The sequence below is a fragment of the Desmodus rotundus genome, chromosome 1 (assembly GCF_022682495.2).
Source record: "Desmodus rotundus isolate HL8 chromosome 1, HLdesRot8A.1, whole genome shotgun sequence".
Taxonomy (NCBI): domain Eukaryota; kingdom Metazoa; phylum Chordata; class Mammalia; order Chiroptera; family Phyllostomidae; genus Desmodus; species Desmodus rotundus.
This window is the reverse complement of record NC_071387.1, coordinates 57,012,910-57,032,259: the sequence shown is the minus strand read 5'-3', so window position 1 is coordinate 57,032,259 and position 19,350 is coordinate 57,012,910. Positions and strand designations below refer to the sequence as shown.

The following is a 19,350-nucleotide window of genomic DNA, read 5'->3' as shown; positions in this document are numbered from 1 at the left end:
ATACATAAAAATAAGTATGTTTGGGACCGATTGTTCAAAGGATGATCTAAGGCCCCTCCACAGTTATATAGACTTGTTTTAAAACGTGTCAAATTGGATAGCATTGTATTATATCTCTGTGCTTGTTGTCTGGCTACACAAGCTATCTGCTCACTTTGATGTTAGACAGTTTTCCCCAACACTACATTCAGGTCACTTGAACACAAAACTGCAATTCTTCAATGAAGTGTTAGCACCATGATGATTTTCAATACTTTGAGTATTAACCACATGAACTGTATAACTCCGTACCAAACACTGCTATCAAATGAAATCAGTGAGCTAACATTATTCAGTTCAGACAGTCCCAGTTATCTTTAAGGAAAGTGATGGAAATGTATTTGGTGTGGGGGAGTTTTTAAATATACTGAACTCTTTTATTCCTTGATGTTGCATGACATGTCCATCAATGTCAGACACAAATAACCTGACCTTGAAATGTTTTGGTCCAGGTGTCATGGGTGAACTGAATCAGATCAATCAAACAGCTGATTGAATCATTGTGTGACAATCAGTTCTCAAGAGTGACCCGAGAAATGACATCATGAAACAGTGAATTCTCTGACTACAGAAGATACAACCGCAGATTCCCTTTATAAAAATTCCTGATGACCTATATACAAATTGCTATTCTGTGATCCAGTGGTCTGGAGCAATGCAAATGATATCCATATTTTTAATTCTGCTAACCTTGGGATCTTTAAAAATAGATGTGCACAATAAATAGCAATAGCAAATAGAACCTGCATGTTGTTGAAGTTACAGATGCTGAGAATACTTTTAAAAGCCATTTCTTATGCCTTAAATTTTCTTTTTTTTTTGGGGGGGGGGTGCAGTGAACTTCACTGATGGTGCATGACAAGGCAGGGATCCCTAAGCCCCTCCTCTCTTCAGGGGATCTAGGATGGAAACTGGAGGCCAGAAGATTCTCAGTGTGTTGTGGGATCGATTTGGGGTAAGGACTCCCCAGGAGCTGAGGGTCTCTATTCCTATCACTGGGGCTGGTGGTCCATGGGGCTCTTACTCCTTGGAGGCCATGTGGACCACACGGTCTACTACCCTGTTGCTGTAGCCAAATTCATTGTCATACCAGGAAATGAGCTTGACAAAGTGGTCATTGAGGGCAATGCCAGCCCCAGCATCAAAGGTGGAGGAGTGGGTGTCACTGTTAAACTCGCAGGAGACAACCTGATCCTCGGTATAGCCCAGGATGCCCTTAAGGAGGCCCCCTGATACCTGCTTCACTATCTTCTTGATGTCATCATATTTGGCAGCTTTCTCCAGGTGGCAGGTCAGATGCACAACCAACTCATTGTGGGTGGGAACATGAAAGGCCATGCCAGTGAGCTTCCCATTCAGCTCAGGGATAACCTTGCCCATAGGTTGGCAGTGCCAGTGGAAGCAGGGATGATGTTCTGGGCAGCCCCTTGGCCATCACACCACAGTTTGCCAGAGGAGCTATCCACAGTCTTCTGGGTGGCAGTGATGGCATGGACTGTGGTCAGGAGGCCTCCCACAATGCCAAGGTTGTCATGGATGACCTTGGCCGGGGGACCAAGCAGTTGGTGGTGCAGGAAGCATTGCTGACAATCTTCATGGAGTTGTCATACTTGTCATGGTTCACACCCATCACAAACATGGGGCATCCGCAGAAGGGGCAGAGATGATGACCCTCTTGGCTCCACCCTTCAAGTGAGCCCCAGCCTTCTCCATGGTGGTGAACACACCAGTGGACTCCACAACATTTTCAGCACCAGCATCACCCCATTTGATGTTGGTGGAATTTTACCCCTGGAAAATGGAAATGGACTTTCCATTGATGACAAACTTCCCGTTATCAGCCTTGACTGTGCCTTTGAACTTGCCATGAGTAGAATCATACTGGAACATGTAGACCATGTCATTGAGGTCAATGAAAGGATCACTGATGGTTACAACATCCACTTTGCCGGAGTAAAAGGCAGCCCTAGTGACCAGATGTACGGCCAAATCCGTTCACTCCGGTGTCCACCATCGCGTCTCAGGGCTGAGGCTGCCACCACTGCGCAGGAAGATGCTGCTGTCTATCGGACAGCAGGAGGAGAGAGCCTTAAATTTTCTTTTATGCCCATTTATGTAAATTAATTTTCCAAAAGATAACATATAGCAATTTGTATATTATGTTATGTAATTAGCACAAAATGAAACTGCTTCAAACACTCAGCAAACTTTGATGAAAATTTGCATCTCAATTGTATATTTTTTAAAACCAAGTCCCAGTCAGTAGAAGTAACCACTCTAGGATTAACAAAAGCTTCTCTTCAATTAATGTCATGTCATACAAAATAGAGGACTATTCTCCTTGAATTATTGCAAAATCTCATCATACTTAAGCCAGTGATCTGACAAATGTGAGTTAGACTGGGAAAACTCCCTCACATTTTTTATTGGTCAATTTCTGCACATAATCTGTCCTTTTGGAATATATAGGAAAACAAAGTGTTCCATACACTAGTGTTTATTAAATATCATTCTCTTAAACAGATCTAGCCTCATGCTACACTTGGTTAAATAGTTTTGGCTTACATTAAGCTCTTCACCCAATACATGTTTTTAAACCCTTCTATGTGCTAGGCTTTGCCCTGGATTCTAAAGACTCGGCAGTAAACACAGAGCCTACATTCTATCTGAGGAGACAACTGTTCAAAATAGTGAGAGAGAAAAAGGATGCAGAATGTAGTGAGTTTGAAGGAAATAAATATGGTGAAGTAATTGAGAGTCAGCTTGCGCAGGATAAAGGAAGGCTTTTATCATATTGAGTCACCATGAAAGAGAAATTGAAATAATTTGATGGGAGTATGCATTTCAGTGAAGGTAGAACCTTCACTCCTACATCGTCATCCTGTTATTTACTCTCAAGATCAAGTTCTTAACCTTCTTAAGTGTGAAGGATCACAGTGAATCATAGATTTACAGAAGGCTGGAGGTGAGAGCTACCCCTTAAGTTCATGTAGTGTCTAGTTCTATGTTGTTTTAAAGATGGAGTACCTGATGCCCAGAGAGGTACAGGGTTTTATAAAAATTTACCAGTGCTAATTAAAAGAACCATGGCAAACACTGGGGGCTCCTGACTCCTAGTTAAATGTTCATCCAGGTGTACCTCTCTGTCACGGGTCCTATGGGTCAAGGCTGGCATTCTGTTGACAGAAAAGCCTGAGACCTCCTGCCGAGATAAATGTAAGGCTCGGACGCCATGTGAAACCCACAGCCATTGTCATATCACATTTCTCCTATATGGTACCTTTTCTCTAATGAACTCAAATGCTTTTTGGCAAGTTATCACATTTATTCTTAAAACATTATTGTGAGATAAGTAGAAATCAATTATTTCTGAAGTTTAGGAGCTGCCTGGGATTTGGAAATAAGTTGCATGGTGCCTGTTAAAATGAAGTCAGGAAATTCAGTGTGGATAAAGGCAGGAATCAAATGAGGAATATAAGCAATCATATAACATTTGCACAGTAGCATGCCATTTTAAATCACTTGTGCTATGTTCACTATTGATGTTATTCACGCACTGAAACCGACATTCAGTCCTGCCTGCTAAATCAGTTAAATGATGGACCTTGTTTTCTGAAGCAGAGATAGGTAGATAGGTAGGTAGATAGATGATAGATAGATAGATAGATAGATAGATAGATAGATAGATAGATAATGTCTATCTTCCTGTAGGGGTGGAGTCTGTGGGATACAAGAAAAGAATGTAATAACTGACAAGGGATTGAAAAACATCTTTCCAAATCTTGAAAAGAAAATCAGTGTCTTTTATCAGTTACAAAGTATATAGATAAATTATCTGTATTGGTTGTTTATGGCCAATAGTTGTTTACTGACTAGACAGAGTTCATACAATATTTGTGCATTATCAGCTTTTTAATATTTTTATATCTCCCCTAATATTAGAATGAGGGTCAAAGTGTGTTTGGACATCTAGTCCTACCTACTTTATCTTATGACTTGGTTACATTGTATATATTTACATAGTTTGAAAACAATAAAAGTAAAATTTTATGCTACTAAGTAAATGTGAATTTCAAGTATTGGAATATGAATTCAGTAGAAAAGGGAGAACTAGAGCACCAGGGATTGCAGTTAATTTGGGGGGAAAGGTCATGGGTTCCGGGAGAAAGATTTGTAATAATGCTTGGTTTGTTAATGTTTCATGTTCAAAGGCATCTTTCTATTTCTGCTCTTGCAGCCAATTCTTGGTGTCCATTATCCCCCAAAGCAGTGAGGTTTGGCATGTTTTCTTTGAACTTGCCAGGGATTCTGTTTGAAGGGGATTATTTGAGTTTGACAACTAGGAACAACCCTGCCTCTCGACAGGAAGAGACAGGAGCTGTTTATTTGAGCAGCTGAGAGAAATGTGCACAGAGGCAGACCTGCTAGTGTCACTGGGTCCCAAGGCCCACAGTAGGATACAGAGTAACAGCTGTTTGCTACAGTGAACAGATCAGAGGATTTTCATTTAATAAATTGATGTTCTACTTTTATTAGTATTTTTAATGGAGCTGAGCTTCCTCCAGTCCTTCTCTGAATATTCCCACCTACATGTTAGGGGTAGAGAAACTGAGTAATAATCTGATGAACAGCCTCAGGCTGCCGTACAAACAGGAGCGGGCCCAGGCTGTGCATGGATGGGCAAAGGGCAAAAGGGGGGAGGCGCCCAGGTCCCTGCTCTGAAGCTGAATAACTGTAATGCATGCAATATTGTTTTCCTGAGCCCTCATCATCATGTTTGCCATTTTGCTTAAACAAGATTCTAGAATCCAAGGTACATACATGTCTGAAAAAGGTTGTTCACTGCACTAGAAGAGGGAAATTGCATTAGAAATGTATTATATTGTAATTAGGAGAAATAGTGTCAAATATTCCATTCACGTTCTTTTTTTCTTTCAGTTTTTTTGTTGAAATGTGGCACACACATAGAAAAGTACACAAAGCAAAGGTACAGGTAAAGGAATTTTTGCGAAGGGAAGACCCTACGTAGTCACCATTCCAATCAAGACAGAGAACGTAGCCACCACCCTAAATGACTTTCTTTTGTCCCTTCCAATTATGATCCTTCTCCTTCTCCCTCCAATTGCCTACTCTCCTAACTTCTAACAGAATTAAGTTATGCTTGATTTTGAACTTTGTATAAAACGTATATATAAACTTTAATAAATGTATGCATTCTTTTGTGTTTCACTTCTTTTTACACATATGTCTGTGAGATTTCACACATTTGCAACTACCTGGAATTTGTTCATTTTTATTGCTGAGTAAAATTCCATTGTAGGACTGTTCCATGAGTTGTTCTCTTATTGTGTTGTCGATGAACATTTCAGTTGTTCCACATGCTCACTAACATGCGTAACATATGAAATGTCAATGATTTTTAATGTTCACCATTATAGTGATGGTGAGTGGACTGTGGTATCTCCTCGTGACTTCTCTCAGTAATAATGACATCGAGTGCCTCTTCATGTGTTTATTGGCCTCTTGGGTGTTACGTGTTCAACCCTCTTGCCCCGCCTTTTCTGTTAGAGAGCTATCTTTCCTTAACGATTCCTGGGAGATCTGCATGTTCTCTTTGTTACATGTGTTGAAAATACCCTCTCTGAGCCTGGAGCTCTCCTTTTAACTTTTTTAACTACTCTTGAGGAACAGAAATTCACATTATTGTAAAGTCTCATTTACTTAAAACTCTTGTGTGTTTGTGTATTTTATGTATCTTTTATGTACTATATTATACTATAATTTTTACGTATTTTGTGTCTATGATTTTTTCTACTCCAAGATAGTAAAATTATTCTCATATATTATTGTGTAGACCTATTTTGTCTTCTTTAATGTTACAACATTAAATTTTTCTGGGTAGGATTATCTTATGCTGTGATGTAGAGGCCAGAATTCATTTATTACGAAGACCTTCCTTTCTCCACTGCTCACTGCACAGCTCTGTTGTACGTCAGGTATCTCTATGTGCCTGGGTCTCTTACTGGCCACTATTATGTCCATTGATCATTTTTCTACCCATGAAATAATGTCAGTTTTAGTTAATGGAGTCTTAAAGTAACTGATGATATATGATAAAGTTCTTCTGTCATTATTTTTCTTCAAGAATATTTTAGCTATTCTAGCTGCAGCAATTTTGAGAAAGAAGAATAAAGCAGGAAGGATCACAATACCTGATATCAAACTGTATTGCAAGGCCACTGTAATCAAAACAGCCTGGTACTGGCATAAAAACAAGCACATAGACCAATGGAACAGAACAAAGAGCCCAGAAATAAACTCAAGTCTTTATGGTCAATTAATATTTGACAAAGGAGGCAGGAGCATAAAATGGAGCAAAAACAGCCTCTTCAACAGATGGTGTTGGGAGATCTGGACAGCTACGTGCAAAAAAATGAAACTCGATCACCAACTTACACCATACACGAAAATAAACTCAAGATGGATAAAAGACTTAAATATAAGTCGTAACACCATAAAAGTCCTAGAGGAAAACATTGGCAGGAAAATCTCAGACATTCCACGCAGCAATATCCTCACAGACATGTCCCCTAAAGCAAGGGACATAAAGGAAAGAATAAACAAATGGGACCTCATCAAAATAAAAAGCTTCTGCATGGCTAAAGAAAACAGCACCAAATTACAAAGAGAACCAACAGTATGGGAAAACATATTTGCTAATGATACCTCAGACAAGGGCCTGATCTCCAAAATATATAAAGAACTCACACGACTCCACTCCAGGAAGACAAACAACCCAATTAAAAAATGGGCAAAGGACTTGAACAGACACTTCTCCAAGGAAGACATACAGAGGGCCCAGAGACATATGAAAAGATGCTCAGCATCACTAGCCATCAGAGAGATGCAAATTAAAACCACAATGAGGTACCATCTCACACCAGTCAGAGTAGCCAACATAAATAAATCCACAAACAAATGTTGGAGAGGATGCGGAGAAAAGGGAACCCTAGTACACTGTTGGTGGGAATGCAGACTGGTGAGGCCACTGTGGAAAACAGTATGGACTTTCCTCAGAAAACTAAAAATGGAACTGCCCTTTGACCCAGCAATCCCACTGCTGGGATTATACCCTAAGAACCCTGAAACACCAATCCAAAAGAACCAGTGCACCCCAATGTTCATAGCAGCACAATTTACAATAGCCAAGTACTGGAAGCAACCTAGGTGCCCATCAGCAAACGAGTGGATCCAAAAACTATGGTATATTTACACAATGGAATTCTAGGCAGCAGAGAGAAAGAAGGAGCTTATACCCTTTGCAATGGCATGGATGGAACTGGAGAGCATTATGCTAAGTGAAATAAGCCAGGCGGTGAGGGACAAATACCATATGATCTCACCTTTAACTGGAACATAATCAACAAAAGAAAAAAGCAAACAAAATATAACCAGAGACATTGAAATTAAGAACATTGTAACAATAGCCACAGGCGAGTGGGGTGGGGACAGTGGGAAGAGGGGATTACAGGAACTACTATAAAGGACACATGGACAAAATCAAGGGGGAGGGTAGAGGTGGGGGAAGGAGGTGGGTTCAGCTGGGGTGGGGTGGAGGGGTGGGGAGAAAAGGCATACAACTGTAATTGAATAACAATAAAAATTTTTTTTAAAAGAATATTTTAGCTATTTTTAATCCATTGTATTTTCATATAAATTTTAAAGTCAGCCTATCAAGTTCCAACAGTACACAGGACAAATAAACACACAAATATGTATATTTTATTGGGATTGCATTACATTTATAAAGCAACTTGAGGATAGTTGACATTTTATAATATTGAATTTTCCAATTCATAAACATAGTCTACTCCTTTATTTAAGTATTAAATTTTTCTCAAAAATATTTTATACTTTATGTATAAAGATTCTATTTATTTTATGGATTTATTTTTATTAATTTAAAGTTGTTTCTCATAGTTTATTATTTTATTTTATATTTTTAGAACTATAAGTGATTTTTGTATATTTACCTTATATTCAAGAACCTTGCTAAATGTATTTATTAATTATTATTTTATCTTTGTATGTATAAAGTCACATCATATACTTTTGTTTACCTTGCTGATATTTTTCCTACCTCTTGTATCATTACATTTCATCTTTTTCTTTTTCTTTTGTAATAAAGGCATTTAAGGACAAAAATTTTCTTCTAAGAGTGGTTTGAGCTGCAACTAACAACATTTTATATATTGGATTTTTATTATCATTCTGTTTCTAAATTTTCAGATGTGTTCATTGAGTGTTCTTTCTCCATGGGTTATTTTCTGCTTTTTTTTTTTTTTTTTTTAGTATTGATATTTAACTTAACTTACTATGGCTAGAGTCTCCCTTCTCTGCCTGTATCCAGAGTCTGAGCCTGCCTCCCCTCACAGTTTCCATCCCTTGTCAAACTTCTAATAATCTCTGAGGCCCCCTCTGGAGTCACTCATTCCTTGTCTGGCTTCAATCCAATTACAGATCATTTCAATACCGACCACACTGGGATCTTGTAGTTGACTGCTTGCCTACCCTGAGCTACTGTGCTGAGTAATTTCTTTCCTCTCTGACTCGTGACAACGTACTGTCTCCATGCTAACATCAACTGGGTGCTCAGAGCTCACCAGCACCCTTGTTATTCTGTCCTCACATATCCCCCTTGTTACACGACTCACAGCCACTGCTCCAAAGTGATTCAACGCTCCAGGGCCACCAAGAATTTTTCCTCTCATCTCCTTAAGCATGAGGCCCACTCTCTACAGATATGATTAAAGTTCTTTGGTTTAAGTTCCATCAAATCTTCTCTGCTACAAATGAAAATGTTTGGGGCACCTACCTTTAATTCCACTGTAAACAGGTTCCTCTTGCTCTGCTCCTCTGCTTCATCTTCAGAGGAAGCTGTCTTCTTTTTGCAAAGCTAACCTCACCGTCATTCATTACTTTGTAACTTCTTCTTTCACAACTCCTCTAGGTTTGATGCTCTTTCTCCTTGCTTAGAGGAACACTCCTTATATTTCTCTGGCCCACAGTGTTATATTGTATAAAAGTTATCTTCTGAGCTATGTCCCCAGGAGAACTGGCTACTCCAATTTTAGTTGATACCAGTTAGAACCCAAACAGAATATCACTGCTCCTTTTATGCTTCATGGACCATAACATTGCATAAAATGCTGCCTTACTCTGATTTGCTTCTCCTAGTTGATGGGTGGCTTTAAGTCCATCATAAAACATATTGCTTAAAAACTAGTCATGAGCGCAAGCACTTGTTGCCCCTTATATTGTGTTCTTGATAGTTAAATATTTATTTGCAACATTTCTCTTTCTAAACATGATAAAGCAGATGATATGTGTTTAAGGAGTCCTGTGAATGTCTTTTCTTATAAGCTGTCTGTGTGATCTGCTAGAAATATATATCTAATAATCATTTTGCTCCTTAAAACCCCTAAGGGCTTCCCAACACCCACAGATAAAACCCAAGTGCCTTAACTCTTCTGTAGTCTCTGTGCTTACCTATTCCAAAGACTATTTTGGGATAGTCTTTGTAAATCATAGAGCATTGACATTTTTGAAAATATTGGGAAATTCAACATTAAAGGAAGATGTGAGGTATAACAGCTGTTTATTCAGCCTATGCTTATTTTTCTATAAAATACTTATACCCCTAGTTACCTCTAATCTTTCTTAGGCTAATATTATATGCATTTTTCACTTCTTTCATATACCTCAACTAATTATGGGGAATAGCAACTCAGTTTAGCAGGTATGACATCACTGGAAAAATGATGGAATTATGCATTTTATCTGTGACCAATCAGCTCATAGATAACAGGGAATTAGGAAATCATTGATGTTTTCCACATTCTCCACAGTTTCATTCACCCTCATCCCTCCCTGCTGTTATTTGATAGTGGTCATATATCTCTTTTATATGGACACACTTTACCAGACATTATTGCAGTAACATGTCAGAGACACCAAACAACTTTCTATTTTACTCCTTTTCATTCTTCACTTACAAAAAAAAAAATCCCTTAGGAAGTTTTATTCTTATTCTTGAATTTCAGGCTTCATTTATGTCCTAGTAGAATCTAAATATATTTTAACATATAGTGTTTAAAGTGAAATCCATTTAAACCATCCAGAAAGTTGTATTTTATGTTCGCATTAAATTTTACATTATGGTAAAATGGGAGAGGGAGGCTATTGCAGGCACTGAATTGGATGGTCTCCAAGGTCCCTTTCAGCTCAACTATACTCTGATTCTGAGGAGGAATGAAAAATGCCAACCTCAACAGTCCCTAGAAAAATAGACTGCTTTTAAGCCTATGGAAGGAGAGTCTTTTGAATGCATTTTAGTGTGTACATTGATATACTGAGAAAAAACATCCTTACTTATTAGAATATGTGATCCTCTATTTTCTGCAATCAGATTACTATCCATAAAGCTAACTGTATTTATAGCATAGCCCATTAAGGTTTATGAAGAGCTTTCCATGAACATTTAATCATTACAACTGCTCTCTAACAGATCCCTCCTGAAGCAAAGGCACATGTTAAGCTGAGGATGTGAAAGCGTAAGTGATCTACCCCAAATCACCCACTAAGTAAGTGGTGGAGCGAGTGCACACAGAACTCTGTGCAAAAGGTCGATATCGCAGTCAAAGGAAACATCATCCTGACATTATTTTTATTTCCAACATACTTACTATAAATCTGCTTATATAAAAATAGATGATATAATAAACATGATTTAATAAATAGATTTGCATTGTCAAATAACTAACAATGAAGGACAAAATTCAATGAAGTGCATGCTTTTACCCAAAATGTGGAGACTTGGCAATGGCGGTTGAGAAGATTGAGTGCCACTGGATGTTTTATAAGCTTAAACTTTATTCAACCTAAAATCTGGAGAGCCTTACTGCCCAGTACGAAAGTAAAATAGTACTTGGATGCTTTAAGCCTCTCTTTTGTTAAGAGGTGAAAATGTTCATTGGCATAAATTTCTCCTGGAAGACATATATAATCAGATTGAGAAAGAACCGGGGGATTAATTCTGAGAACGACCATACCAGCAATTCCCTCGAGGAGACGGCACACGGTAGGTGGTCAGCACTTACTTCACACTGACGTTATGGTCACGCAGGTTATTGCAGGATTTGAATTCCTAGGCCCAGCGCAACTGTCTACAAATATTTTTGCAACTCTAGCATCATTCAAAGATAGAGCTTAAATTTATTATCTTTGTATTTCTTGTGATGAGACACATGATGTTTCTGATCACTCATAATTTATTAACACTTTTCATCTTCTCTCACGTGGATGTTACTCCCTGAACAGTTAGCTCTCTTTGGTCAATGTAGGGTGGACTTAACAGATGGTCAGTCTATCTTCTTGGCAGATTGTTCTGACTATTGAAGTCTATAGATCTAGAGAACAACTAATTTCCATTTAGTACTCTCAACAGTGAGTCTTTCTTTGGGGGGATTGGCATCCTGCACTGGTACATTTTATCAGACATTATGAATCAAAACTGTTCATCAGATCACAAAACAAATGGCACAAGGAGAAGCCCAGAGGAATAAACAACTTGCAGAACATTCTCCAAATGACGCTGATGGGAGCACACAGTCACTGAGAAGGTGTAGTCGGCCACACCAACTTGTATGGCATATACATGTACATGTATACACATATGTGCATACATATGTATTTGTGTGTGTCAGGTTTTTAAAACAAATTTGTCAGATTTTTTTCTAAGGCCTACAGCACCCAGTATGGCATCAGATTTTTAAAATACCTAGTAACTAAAGGGGAGCAGGAAGGGCAATAATGGGGGAAGAACAGGAAGGGTCATGAGGAACATGTGTAAAGGACCCACGGACAAAGCCAAAGAGGGGAAGGAGTGGGAGGTGGGGGAAAGTGGCAGCGGGAAAATGGAGACGAATATACTTGAATAACAATTTAAAAAAGGAAAATAAAATACCCATAAAATCAACTCAAATTAACACATGTAGTCAACTTTTACTATGTTTTCTTTTTAATCTTTTTTTTTTTGTCCTCACCCAAGGACATTTTTTCATTGCCTTAGAGAGAGAAGGAGGGAGAGAGGGAGGGAGAGAGAGAAACATCAATGTGAGAAACATTGATAGATTGCTTCCCTTACGAACCTGGACCATGAGGACCAGGGATTGAACCTGCAACCTAGGTATGTGCCCTGACCAGGAATTAAACTCACAACTCTCAGGTTGCAGGCCAATGCTCCAGCCAACTGAGCCACACTGGCCAGGGAGTTACTATGTTTTGAGGCTCTAAATTAGGAGCATGGATTATTACAATTATTCTTTCTGATTAGTTTCCTGCCTGCAGTCTTGTGATAATTAGCTTTATTTTTTAAACTGGCTAGGCCACAGGGCCCAGATATTTGATCAAAACATATTCTGGATGTCTCTGTGAGGGTGTTCTGTGTGAGATTGACGTTTATACGGGTAGACTTGGAGTAAAGAACATTGCCCCTATTATGTGGATGGGCCTTATCTAATCAGTTGAAAGTCTGAATAGCCCCCCTCTCCTGGCAAAAAAGATTCTGTCAATAAATGGTCTCAAATTTGAACTGCATTATTAGCTTTTCTCTGACTGGTGGCCTTTGGACTTGAACTACAGCATTAGAGGTCCTCTTCTCTGGGTTTCCAGCCTCAGTAGGCATCTAGCACATTTAGATTTGTCAGCCTCCCTGCTTTTGTAAGTCAACTCCCTAAAATAAATCTTCTCTACATATATACACATTCTATGGGTTCTGTTTCTCTGGAGGAACCTAATATAACTCTCACAACCTCAAAATCATCTGTAAGCTGCCGTGTGTGTGATCTGCTAGAAATATATATCTAATAATCATTTTGCTCCTTAAAACCCCCAAAGGCTTCCCAACACCCACAGATAAAACCCAAGTGTGTTAACTCTTCCATAGTCTCTCTGTTTACCTATCAAATTTCTCCCCTGCCACTTCCCACCGACTTCACACTTCAAACTGCCATAGTGAATCATGTGTCCCCTACACATAACAGCCTATTTCACACCTCTGGGTGCTTGCCCAGACTGTTCCCACTGCCTGGATACCTTCCCTCTCCTAAGTTCAACTTTTTTCGGTATTCCATCCATCTCCTTGGCTCACTCTATTTTTCTGTGTTGTTCATTTCATGTTTCATTTCATTTTGAGATATGTTTATAAACACAATTTGGAGTTTTAAAATATGACAATTTTTAGCTTTTTTCATATTCCTCTTCTCTGCTTTTTAAATAAAGGAAATAAACACCACAAATAGCACTGAAGTCCCCTTGGAACTCCAGTTCTCACTCTATTACCCTTCCTCTACCTGAGAGGCGACCACTGCTGTGAAGCTGTTGTCTGCTCTTACAAGTTGCTATGGATGCATTCATACACATTCATATTCACACACACACATATATCCACCGTTATAAAGCATTGCTCTGTTCCAGTTTTATATAAAGTGTAGTGCACTGTATTTATCATTCTGCAAGGTTTTTAGTCAACATTATGGTTTTATATTTGTCATTATTGGCATATATTGAGACCTATCTGCTTCATCGCCTTGAAATTGAGTATTATGTTTCATAGTATGAATATATCTCATTTTATTTAACTTTCTACCTATTAATGAACACCAGTATTTCAAATTTGAGGTTCTTATAAACAATGCTATAATGAATATCTTCATACATGTTTTCTTGGACAGGCAAGTATTAGTTCATCTCAATGTACGGGCACCTGTCCAGAAAGTATTCATCCATTTAATATGAAAAATAGAGACATCTTATTGAAGAAGATACAAGATACAAGAAGCATTGTACATAGTACAATGACACCTCAGTCCGCTTCAAAGTAGGTACCTTGGGACCTCACAGTGTTCTCCCAACTGCAGCACAATGTTCCTTCTGCTCAGGGAGCAGAAGCTGTGGGAAAAAAATTGCCACAACATATTTTATGCCAAGATCCTGCATCAAGATCTCGGACACAGTAGGTTTTGGAATCCTCATATCACCTTCTAGGTCTTGCCCTGTCAGTCACCAATCTTTGGTGATTGCAGCCCGTATGTGTTCAACTTTCTCAGGTGTTCTGCTTGCTGCAGGCCTTCCAGAACGTGGATCACTTCCAACGGATTCTCAACCATCTTTGAAGCATTTGTACCACACTTTTATTTGTGCTGCACTCATTGCATCGTCCCCAAAAGCCTTCTGAATCATGCAAATAGTTTCCACAGAGGAATGTTCAAGCTTAAGGCAGAATTTGATGCAGACTCATTGCTCTCTTCGCTCAGTCATTTTGAATGTGACAGCCACAGTGTACACAGACTCACTCAGTGGCATCTACCGCCCCCACTGACTAGTACAGTGAAGTCGTCATTGTCCACACATGTGCATTCCAGTCCACTCTCCTCGGCTGGTAGGTTACATCAGTGTTGTGCAAACTGTTCTTGTAATATTAACAATGGCTGGACTTTTTCTGGGCAGACCTCATATACCTAGAAAATATTATCATCACATGTTTGCATTAGCAATTTTATTGAATATTACCAAATTGCTCTTCAGTATGGAAATACCAATGTCTACTGTTACCAGCAATGTATGACAGGTCCTGGCCCTTGAAAACACTTGATATTGTCAACTGCTCTATTTTCCTATTTTTATTAATAGTTCACGCTGAACAACATGCTTATGTGCATCTACCTAATCATATAGCAAGACTCAGCTCAGGGATCATCTCTTTCAGGACACTTTCATCAGTCTCTCCTTTTCATTCCCTTACACAACTCGAGCAGAGTATACAGGGCTGAACAAAAGTGAGCTTACCATTGTGAGTACATGAATCAGTTTATTCTTATATTATTACTTATTAATTATTGTATTATTTTTCACATGAACAACTACAAACCCACTCTGCCCACCCCTGTTTAAAATAGTATCTGGAAATCATCTTTGGACCATCCTGCTTATTTATAGATCTCTTCATAAGCTGAGGTCTATTCTTACTTACCTTTGAATCACCAGATCACGTAACAAAGACAAAGCTGTTAGTATGTCGGGAGTAAATATGTGCTTAAGTGAACTACAGTATATAAGCCTTGAAGATACTCTGGTTCAGTTTCAGACCACTGAAATAAAGCTAGTATAGCAATCAAGAGAGTAGTCACTTTCTTTTTTTGCTGGTGGAGGATCTTCCCTTTGATTTGTAGAAAGTTCAATAAAGGAAAGTGCAACAAAACAAGGTATGCCTGTAATAGTGAACATTTCCAACTCAAAATGAATTTGGACCATTCTTCATGGAAATTCCTGAATGACGGGGTGAGAAAATATCTGTTGTCGCCATCAATCAGATTTTGGCCTTCTGTGCTCCAGTCCATGGCAAAGACTCCTTCTAAGGACTTGTATGAGGCATGACCTAGCAAATCACACAGGACCAAATTCAGAAGGGATTGCAAAAGATTACTAGTAAAAGACATAATAATTTTATATCTACTAGTTCAATTTACTTTTTAAGAAAAAAAAGAGTAGTTAATGAATGGTATCAGTGAATTGCTAGGTTCCTAAGGAGACCTCATATACTTTCATACACATTTTGTCTAAATTCTTGAAAGTTAAACAAGGTACCAATGTCTCCATATAATGAACTCATTATCAGCTTTAAGAGAATGTGGGGCATGATTTTATTCATCTGAACCTCAACTTTCTATTATGTAAAATTGAGATAATGACAAAACCTCTTTCATAAGTTTGTGAAAATTAAATGAGATGACACATAGATGCTTCACACAATGTCTGGACCATTTAACACATGTTCTGGATGCTTGACACATGTTCTACTAGCTTGAATTTGTATCATTGTTATTATTGTTTGACTCTGTTCCTAAAGGAAGAAAGGAAAAGAAAAAAATCTCTTGTTTTGATTATAATATTGCCAAATTTATCCTTAACTTGATGAGTAATATTGACCTTTTAATAAAGAAATTAACAGTGGATCCTTTCTGACCAAATGCCTTTTATAAAAATTATTTACCTAGCAAGTTAGATATTGGCTTCAATGCAAACAAGTGATTCTACCATGGATAAAACGTAATTACTTTCTCAACTCAGTCTGTCAATAAACCTAGCCTACTAATCATCCTTTCAGTAGCCTCCAATTTTCATTCACAACATAACCCAATTTAGTTCTGTATTTGTTTCTCCTTTTTCTGTAACCATGGTATTGAGGACATGTAAACACATCAACTCTGCAAGCCCACTGACTCAACCAGGACATGTTAGTTGGATTGAAAAGACATTATCAGCATCTTCACATCATCGTTCTCATCATCATTATCACTGTCACGGACTGAATGTTCATGTTCCCCTCAAAATGTATATGTTCAAATTCTAACCCCCAGTGTGATGTATTAGGAGGTAGGGCCTTTCAGAGTTATTAGCACCCTTATGAATGAGACCGCGGGGAGCTCTCTAGCTTTCTTTCCTCCATGTGAGGACACAGTAAAAAGATACACCTCTGTGACCAGAAAGCAGAACACATCTATGAACCACATACGGAATCTTCCACTACCTTGATCTTGGACTTCCCAGACTTCAGAACGATAAGAAATAAATGTTTATTGTTTGAGCCGCTCAGTGTATTACAACAGCCCACACTGACAAGACAGTCATCATCATAAACAGTCATCGTTAACAACTGTCACAGCAACTAGCATTTCTTCAGCACTGACTACATGACTGGCGCTCACATTACAATTTTATAAAGGTTGTCTCTTAACAGCCCTAATCACATAGCAACTCTAAGTGGTAGAAACCAGAATTTGACCTCCAGCCTTCTGTGACCACATCCTATGATCCGAACCACGTCCCATGCTCTGAACCACCATGTTATGTTAAAAACTATGAAATTGCTGATATTCAAACATTTTACAAGATGTTCAACCTAATACATGATAGTATTCTTCAAAAATAAAAATGTAATATATTTGGGTTGTATACATATACCTAAGGTATACAGTTTATTGTTCTATAGGAAATGCCTTTTTAAAACTTTCTTCCCATCTTTACTGATGTATAATTGACAAATGGATATTATATCTATTTAGGGTACACAGTATGATGATTTAATATCCATACATATCTATTGTGAAATGATTACCACAATGAAGTTAATTAACACATCCACCACCTCATAGAGTTACCATTTGTGTGTGTGTGCGATGAGGACATTTAAGATCTACTCTCTTAGGGAATAGGAAATACTTCTTGATACCATATTTTCCCAGTTGGAAAATGTCATTCACTTTGTAAAATTATTTCAAAGGACACTTAGCTCATTACCTGAATGAGTTAGCCAGAAATATCCAGCAAGTGAAATTATTTGCTATAGACAGTGGAGAGATGGCAGTTACGCTCAGCCAGCTGGCTAGAAAGGCCCTGTTTCTTTCCAGTATTACTTCATTCGGCCTAATAAGATTATGTTGCATTGCCATGAAAGAAGCATATGCCTCCACTGGCATCAAATTGCTAATGCAACTTCCAAAGGAAGTGTAGATAACGGAGTCAATGGCTCCTTTATAGCGTGGCATATATGCATACGGTATATTCTAGTGAACAGTGGTTTGGGACACTGAATGCCTGAGTTCTGATCCTGGATTCAGTCTACCAGTAGGGTCACAGACAAGTCCTTCAGCCTTATAGGATTTCAATATTCATATTTATAAAATGAGATACTAGTATTTACTTCCCCTGCCCAGATTGCAAATTTGATGGGTTTATTTTAGATTTATTATGGCATTGTTTTGTGGCAATAGAGCAGTGAAATGGAGAATATATAATTTTGAGTAGGTGGGAGAGAGAAAGAAGAGACAGAAAATCTGTTACCTTTTAAATGCATACATACCATTTACCCCCAAACAATTTGATTTAAATGAATTTGATAGGAAACATCTTGGTCAGTCCTACAACTGGGTGAGCTAAAGACTTGAAGTCACTTGCCCTTCTTTTATCTTTAAATTCTCTGTAATTATGATCTCTAGAAGCTATCAAATCTCTTTTTATTCTAATGACTGTGCCACAAATTAAACATTAATTTATATTCCATACTTGTACAAAAAGCTTTCTGAATAGTTTGGGCATATGATTTTCAAATGTTCTACCTCTATTTTTATAAGCTTTTCCTAGAATTGCCGTTGATGTGTAGATTTCTATGTTAAGAAATCAAAAAAGAATACCTCTAAATTTTGATGGCAGAATGTAAAAGCAAATGACACCAAGGTTGGGTTTTGCATTTAACTGCATTTGCATTTAGATCAATGTATTTGGAGATATGCAATATTCTGTACACTTGCACCTGAATAAACATGCTGTACTGCATAATGAAACATTTCAGGCAAAGCGTGTCGGCCAAGTTTCCTTTTTAATAAAATGGGGTCTATTTTAAACAAATTCCCTTTATGCTTAGAAACAAACAAAACTACAAAACTATTATGCCTCATAAATTCACAATATTGTTTCATAATAATTTTTATTTATTGCCCCTTTGTATTTGTTAAATATTGAATATGTATCAGAGATTGACCTTGATAGCTAGGGCACTACATAAGAGCACAGAGAAACTCCCTGGTTAGGAATCAGAAGGCCAAATCTCCTTTATTGTAAAAAAAAAAAAAAAAAATAGACGTAGTGCCAATTAATGAATTCTATATAACTAATATAATTTTGTTTTACTATTTTAAAATAATAAGCATTTTATCCTTGGGATTTAGGGACAATGAACACAGTAATTGTCTTTGAGTGTTAGGAGACCATGTAATAAAATTGGAAAAGGGAAAAAAGCCCATGGTTCGAGTCGTAGCTCTATCATTTCCTGTTAACTGTATGACTTAACATTTTTTCTGAACTTCACTACCTTTACTTCTAGTGCGAAGCTATTATACGAGGATACTTTGCAGTGTTAGGACCCTATAGTTTCGTTGATACCCTGGGCAATGCTTTATATCAAGGAGAGAATGGTAACGAGAAGTTTTCAAGCATGGTGTATCATTTATGCTTTTCTTCTGTGACAGAACAATATTTTCCATAACTTTGGAGATGAGGGCTTAGTGATGCAATGAGTTGCATGAGTGTGCTTAGATGCTCCGTGATGGAGCTAAGGCAGGCAGACACGCCCTCTGCTCCCAGCTCAGTGTGACTGACTGCCTTCATCTTGCAAAGCCTCACACCACATTTTGC

The 19,350-nt window shown here is 38.1% G+C and overlaps 1 pseudogene; it reads right to left on the bottom strand.

Moving 5' to 3' along the window:
• Positions 1–1,031: 1,031 nt before the first annotated feature.
• On the bottom strand, positions 1,032–2,053 carry LOC112302744 (glyceraldehyde-3-phosphate dehydrogenase-like; annotated as a pseudogene).
• Positions 2,054–19,350: the final 17,297 nt, after the last annotated feature.